The following is an 8572-nucleotide window of genomic DNA, read 5'->3' as shown; positions in this document are numbered from 1 at the left end:
TAGATAGAGCACCACTAACTAAACCCAAAAGCTGAACCAACGCATCTCTGAGCACTAAAGAAGAAGTAAACCCTGGTGGAGCCTGGGCTTGTCCTTGGCTCATCGTTGGCTGAGGCAGAAGAATCTCTGTCTCAAAATCAAGAATAAGACGTAGGAAAGAAGGCCTATCCTGGCCCCTAGCTGGGGACCATCTCATAGATGGCTACGACCTCTAGGTTATCTATAAACTGGAGTAGGATCCCTAGGCTTGGTCTTGGGACCCTCATCTCATATAGCGGTATCACGTGTCCTGGATATCTGTGAAAGAGTAAAGTTAAGGGGATACTTCAACAAACTAACTCAAAATCTAAGCACGATATGAGTGAAAAAAGTGGAGAACTCCTAAGAATATCCCATAGCCTCCCGATGATAGGAAATGAACATTATTGTTCTGATCCGTAGGACTCTACTCGACATATGCTCTCGTACCAACAATATTGACGTAGCCTAGGGTCTGATACCAATGTTTCATGACTCAATTTTCAATTCATAATGGCACCTACTAAATCCCACTAGTAAGTAAGCCAAACCTTAACTCGAAGATAAATGCAATGGGTTAACTTGGTGAATATGCCCAATCATAGGCAAAAATGCAACCCACTTATAAATAAGCAAGGTGTTCTAAATAGATAAAAAGGTCAATACAATATACCATCCTACGACCTTGTAGAGCTAATTCAAGAGCACCTAATAGTAATACAACTCAAAGACTTAGAATAGTCAGCAACACTTGTCTCGATAACTAAAGACTGAATATCAAAAGATATAAGGAAAAAGGTAACTCTAACTCCAAGAGCTCACCCTATCTCTGGATAATCAACACAATACAATCAATGATCAATAAGGATAACTCATACTCGTATCTACACCCAAAATGTACGAAAGTATAGTATGAGTACCAAAACAACGGGACTCAGTAGGCATCATCGAACAACTTAGCTAAATCATGATATAAATATGATAAAATACAAGATATCATAACTAAGTCAACCTGCATAAAGGAATCTGAATCATCTCCTACATGGCTATACATAATGCATAACCATATTGGAATAACAGTATAATATAAGGCATCAAGCCAAGCCATATCGCCGTAAATAATAAGTAAACAAATCATAATAATAACGCATCACAAGTCATCACACAAGAAATCACACACTACAAAATTGGCTCCCATAAGCCAATTGGTGTAGTAAGTAAATAACTCACCATAGACTCCCATACGCTTGGAGAGTACACTAAAACATGGATTAAAATAATTGTTCATCGCTTATAAATAACCAAATCATTATTTAACCATCATTCTACAATTTATCATCAATCTTTCATTTACCAATATTTGATGATATACCCACATTCCATAATATTACCCTCATTTAATAACTCTATCATCATTACTCACTAGCCACTATTTATTAGCTAACCATATCTTATTAACTAATTCATTTATTCACTAGTCCTCATATAATCTCTAGTCATCATTTAGCAACTATTCACCACATATCCTCTAATCACCCATAATTTGATAACCAACATTGATCAACTAACGTCATTTATTAACTAATCATCCCTTACCAACTAATCCCCATTTATCAACTAGGAATGATTAGTCACTTAAATAATATCTACCACTAATCCATGTTTATTACTAATAATAAACTATACCACTTTAGAATCATTTATCATTAATAACCAATTTATCACTTATCTTTACAAGTCCACTAATTATCATATTTACCACTTCAGGCTATTACCGACATCCCTAATGTCAATATCAAACCCAACTATATATATATATATATATATATATATATGCCATACATAGCGCATAGATGGATTCAAACCGGTAGATGTATGCATAGTACATCAATATAATCATCCTCCGTCCATGCCGGATATCAATATATCATCATAATCTTTCTTCGGACTTATCGAATATCAATATATTATCATAATCACCCTTTGGCCTTGCCGGGTATCAATATATTATCATAGTCATCCTTCAGACTTGCTAGGTATCAATATAAAAATAATCATAATATTCGAACTCTAACTGGTAGCCACACCATCATAGTCAGTGGCAAAATTAATAGCATAAGTGATCATATAGTAAAGCATCATGATTTCAAGAATAATTAATAGCATAACTTCCCCTAAAATCAATAAGAATGTCTTCTAACATAAGTCCTTCCACAGTTACTAATATCATCAATAGGGATGTTTTCTAGCATAATTACTAGCATAATTTATTAGCATGATCATAATCATAAGCAATATCATGAGAAATAACTTATCAATAGTATATTCAATGGATTATCATTAGCATAAAATGTAGATTATTAATAGCTTGAGTAATAGCCAATCCATGGCATAATCTATAGCTTATTCATAGCATAGTCAATAACATAATTTATGGATTAGACAATATCATAGTCAAGAGCTTATTAAATAGAATATTCGATCGCCTAATAAATAGCCAAAACAATAGCATAATCAATATATCGCCATAAACTTAACTAATAAATCGTACATATGGCATAATCATTTAGGTATTACTTCTATTGTCATTCATCATGACCAACAATTACCTGATCCTCAATATTGCTTCAAAGTGCATTCTCTAGGAATTTAATAAGTGTATAAAGGTTTCAAGAAAACTAATCATCAATCTTTAATTAAGGTGGGTCAAAGATCCCATTTCTAAGTCCCGAAAATACATTCTATGTAAAATTCTACCCCGGACTAGGCTAAGGTATCTAAATCCACTCTTAGATGTATAGCAAGCCACAACTAGTCCTAAGGTAAAGGTTTTTCCCAAGAACTATAACTAAATCGACGTAGCAACTAAGGCGACTTCCATTACTGTAAGAAACTAAAGACAATCTTACCCTAAGCATGGGTGTCTAATGCATTTTGTCTAACTTGAGTAATCTAAGGCATTCTCATGCTAAACATGAGTAATGAAGTATAATGCACCTAAGGCATAAGGAAACTAGCTAGGTGTTTCTACTCTACTATTTCAAATTATCCTAAATGGTCCAACTAACCCATGTCTTACATTTTATCAATCCAACACCTAACACTCATCCCACAGCTAACACAATATTATAATAATACTATCAAATAGCTCAATCTAACAAGGGATAAACCTAGACTACCTCGATGCCAAAGAAAGCGTAATGAGCTGCTAAACCACCACTTTTTCCTTTCGAGAATCCTTCTCTAGATGCCAAGATATCATAAACACATTCTAATCATCAATACAAGATTAGCAGTGCCCAAATTACACTATTGTGCTTCGGGTCCAAATATCACATCAAAACCTTATGTGTGTCCCACCAATAGAAATTGCATTTCCAAAACCAACCCAACATTCTTACAAGCTCAAGGAATCAATACCCTAAGAAATGGGTAAAAACCAAGCTAAATTGGGGCTAAAATCACGCCCTAAAGGTATTGAAGTTTGAGTAAGAAATCACTAAAATACACTATGAAAAGGGTGAATTCTTACCTCAAATAGAAAGATAATCACAAAAATAAATGTTAATCAAGCTCCCAAGTCACCCACAAGTCTTAATTTTGAGTTATCACACTATTTCGGGTTTATAGTCTCAAGAAAGGGGTGAGAAATGATTGAAACTATGACTTTGGTGTCTATTTCTATCCATATCAGGTCCTTAGGTCCTGTTATCACAGACCCAAACCGCGATCGCAACACACTGGGCCTGTACACATTGGTCGCGATCACAACCAAATCCTCGTGATCACAATATGTTGGGCTGATCAGACTTGTCTCGGTCACGACATATCTATCGCAATCACAATGGCACTAGATACCTAGTGCTCCAGATTTTCTATGTCCAATAACATATAACCACACCAAATTCAACTTTCCGAATGCGATAATGCACTATAATTTTCCATCCAACTTTGTTTAGATCAAATGTGGGTCCCACACCCATATTTTATTTTCTTAACTTTTGACCAAAATGATCTCGGGTGCCTCAAGATCCAAATAAAAGGTCTACCTAGCCTAAAATTGACATTCTAGAGCTACTGGCTCAGTCAGAATTTGCATACAAAGTCATCTTACTAAAGTTTTTGCCGGGTGCCATTTGAAACCAACAAAGACTTCAAGATAGGGAATTGGCTCTAAAAATTAAACGAACAACTCAGTAACTAAATTGCCAGCTCCAGTAAGTCATAAATGACTTTGGCAGCTATAGAAAAGCTCTAATTGCAAAAATAACCAGAAATATAGAAAATGACCTAAAGGGCTATTACAACCTAAATCCTATCCCATATCAAGCATAATATCATAATTATACTATGAATTAGCTCAATTTATGAAGAAGGTAAACCTATCCTACCTGAAGAAAAGGCTGAAGAATTAATATAACTTTGATTTTCTATTCAAGAAACTTTTGCAAGATGCCACGCTATCAATATCATAATCTACTCGTAAAAATGAGACTAATCCTACCCATATTTCACTATTATGCTTCGGGTCCAAAATTATGTTAAAACTTCATGTGGGGCTCATTTGAGGAATCATACTTTGGAAATTATGAAAACACCCCTCTATGCTTAAGGAACATTCATCCTCAAGAATGGGTGAATTCCAAGCTCAAATGATGATATAATCAACCCACCAATATTTTTATGGATTTTGAGAAAATCATGAGAAATTTGCCATAGAATTTGACAAAACTCACCAAGAATTCAAAGAGAAATGCATTAATTGAGTCTACGAGCACTTCAAAATCACCCACTAATGATTCTCCCAAATTCCTACACTCTTTAGGGTCTACATACTTGAGAATGGGTGAAAATTATAAAAAAATAGTCTAAGTGGGGTTTTTATAGGCTCCCTAGGTGTCCTGGTGTTGCTTAAGCGACCATTGCTTACATGATACTAGTCCCTAATGCCAACTATCGCTTAAGAGACCTTTGGCCACTTAAGTGACCATCTCTTAAGCGCTAAATCAATTAAGCGACACCTTTTAGACTTAGCCATGTCGCTTAAGTAGCTGTTATGCCACTTAGGTGGCATTCACTTAAGTGACCCATGGGGCACTTAAGCGATGCAGCTGCACTAGCTGGGATTTGGAATCCTCTAACCCGTGGGGATTCATCCAGAATCCCGTATATGCAAACGGACTATGTCACTCTATCAAATGCAATATTCCACTCAATGGAACATTTGAAGTTTCTATCTGAGATCATTTCGATGATAAGTGGGTTCCATACTCATGTGTTATTTTTCTTAACTTCCCATCAATCGCCTGAAATAATTTCGAAAGCCTCGATACCCAACCAAGGTCCACCTAGCCTAAAGTTGATGTTCCAGATATGTTAGAACTTTCAAAATTAGCATATGAGGTCATTTGACTGAAGTTTTTTCCTGGTAGCCAATTTGAATCAATAAAGATTTCAAAATAGGGAATTGGCTCTAAAAACCAAAATAATTGCCGGGTAACTTAACTATAAGTTCTAACAAGTTATAAATGACTTGGGGAAGCTATAAGAAAGTTCTAAATGGCAAAAATAAGCAAACATACAGAAAAAACCTGGAGGGTCATTGTAATATCCACTACTAAAAGAACTTTTTATTGCAAAAGTTCAGGATTAGGATGTACTTGAAGCCTCAAACAAGTGATGATACCGGGTAAATATCTCGTTGTTGTTCTCTTAAGTAGCCTCATTTACTAGGTGGTGTCTCCACTGAACCTTAACTACTGGAATCTCCCTAGTGCACAACTGGCTAACATCATTAGCCAATATAAGCACAAGTTCCTCCAAAAAGGTCAACCACTCATCCAACTAAACTGAGTCCCATCTAAGAACATAAGATGGGCCAGGAATATATTGCTGCAACATAAAAACATAGAAAACTAGATGGACAATAACAAAATCTGAAGGTAAGGTTATTTCATAATCCACCTCACCAACTGTGCAAAGAATCCCAAATGGTCCAATATTTCTGGGACCAAGCTTGCCTTTCCTTTCAAACCTCCTAACACCCTTCATGGGCGATACTCAAAGAAATACCCTGTCACGAACTCCAAATCTGAAGGCACAAAGTCTACAATCTATATAATCCTTCTGCCCACGATGAGCTACCCTCAATCTATACTGAATCACTTGACTCTATCCAACAACACCTAAAGCAAGTCAGTACCACAGGGTGTAATCTTAGCGGTCTCAAACTATCCAATCGGAGAGCGATATCATCTACCATATAAATTCTCAAAAGGTGCCATCTCAATATTTAAATAGTACCTATTATTATCCGTGAACTCTACCAAAGATAAGTGCTACTCCCTTTGACGTCCTTAATTTATAACACAACTTTAGAGCACATCGTCGAGAACCTAAATAGTCCGCTTCGACTGCACATCGAGCTAAGGATGAAAGGTTGTACTCAGACCCACCTGAGTACCCAATTCCTCCTAAAAGCTCCCAAAAGCTAGAAGTGAACACTGGAACTTGATCTAAAATGCTGGATATAGGCACACCATGCAAACAGACTATTTAACTAACATATATATTGGCTAACCTCTCGGTGCTGAAGGATATTTGAATAGGAATGAAATGTGCTGACTTCGTCAACCAATCCACAATGACCCAAATACCATCGAAACTGCAGGAAGTATGAGGCAAACCACTAATAAAGTCCATGGTAATCTTCTCCCACTTTTACCCGAGAATGGGCAACCTCTAAATTAACCTACTAGGTCTCTGATGCTCGGCCTTCACCTACTGACAGCATAGGTAACAAGCTCCAAAGTATGCTATATTTCTCTTCATACCACTCCACCAATAATGATGTCTCAAATCTCTATACATCTAAGCCGTACAAGGGTAAATAGAATATATAGAGCTGTGAGCCTCATACAAAATTGATTGAATAAAGTCATCAACCCTCGAATCTTAAAACACACTCAAAATCTATGGTTGCCCTATTAGACTTACCACTCAACACTTAATCACGAATGATAAAATGTTTTATATTCTTAAACTGACGCCTCTAAATCTGTTCAAATAGCAAACACCTTGCCACAACACTAACAAGAATCTCCTAGAGTCTGAATTATTGAGTCGTACTATCAAGTTGGATAAGCAATAAATATATTCTGTGCAAATAGCCTATGAAAAGCATAAATAGAATCCAAACTACCCATACTCACCGCTTTCCAGCTCAAGACATCCGCTACCACATTTGCCTTACCCTGATGATACAAAATAGAGATGTCATAATCCTTAAGCAACTCCATCCATCTACCTTGCCTAGAATTAAGATCTTTTTGGTTCATAAGATGTTGATGACTGATGATCTATGAAGATCTCATAATTTACGTCATAAAGATAATGTCGCTAAATCGTAAGCGTGAAAGCTGCCACCGCCAACTCCAAATCATAAATGGGATATTTGCTCTTATTGTCCTTCAACTACCTCGATATATAAGCAATAACTTGACCTACTGTATCAACACATAACCCAAACCAACACCAGAAGCATCACAACATATGGTGAATATCTCACTCTTAATAGGAAGAGCCAAGATAAAAGCTAAAGTGATAAATCCCCTGAGCTTTCCAAAACTCGACTCATACTACTCAAACAATGAAAAGAAACCTCCTTCCGAGTCAATCTAGTCATCGACGTGGCAATGGTAGCAAAACTCTCAAAGAACCGTCTATAGTAACTAGCCAAACCAATGAAGCTATGAATCTCAGACATAGATATAGGTTTGGACTAATCATGAATAGCCTCAATCTTTGCTAGGTGTACCATAATCCCATGCTTAGACACCATATATCCAAGGATTGCCACTGACTAAATCCAAAACACATACTTAGAGAATTTGGCAAAATGCATATGATCTCTCAAAGTCTGGAGCACAAGCATCAAATTTTGCAAATGCTCCTCTTTACTCCTAAAACACACAAGGATGTCATCGATGAACACAATAAAAAAAGAATCCAAATTAGTCCTGAACACATAATTCATCAAATATATAACCACAACTGAGGCATTGGTCAACCCAAGATACATTACTAGAAACTTATAATGACCATACTGGGTTATAAAGGCTATCTTTGGGATATCCTCCGCCTAAATCCTCAACTAATAGTAACTAGACATCAAATCAATCTTAGAGAACACTGCTACTCCCTGAAGATGGTCAAAAAAATCATCAATATGAGGCATAGGATACTGGTTCTTCACTGTTACCTTATTAAGCTACCTATAATCAATACACATATGCATGAAACCATTATTCTTCTTCTTCATAAACAATATAGGAGCTCCCTAAGGAGACACACTCGGTCTTATGAAACCTTTACCAAGAAGATCCTAAAGCTGAGAATTTAGCTTCTTTAGCTCGGCAACCATACGGTAAGATGCCACTAAAATAGTTTGGGTGCCCATCTCCAGATCAATAATAGGCAACCATACGGTAAGATGCCACTAAAATAGTTTAGGTGCCCATCTCCAGATCAATAATAAGCTTAATATCATGCTCCA

The sequence above is a fragment of the Capsicum annuum genome, chromosome 7 (genome assembly GCF_002878395.1).
Source record: "Capsicum annuum cultivar UCD-10X-F1 chromosome 7, UCD10Xv1.1, whole genome shotgun sequence".
Lineage (NCBI taxonomy): Eukaryota > Viridiplantae > Streptophyta > Magnoliopsida > Solanales > Solanaceae > Capsicum > Capsicum annuum.
Note: the sequence above shows the minus strand (reverse complement) of the source record.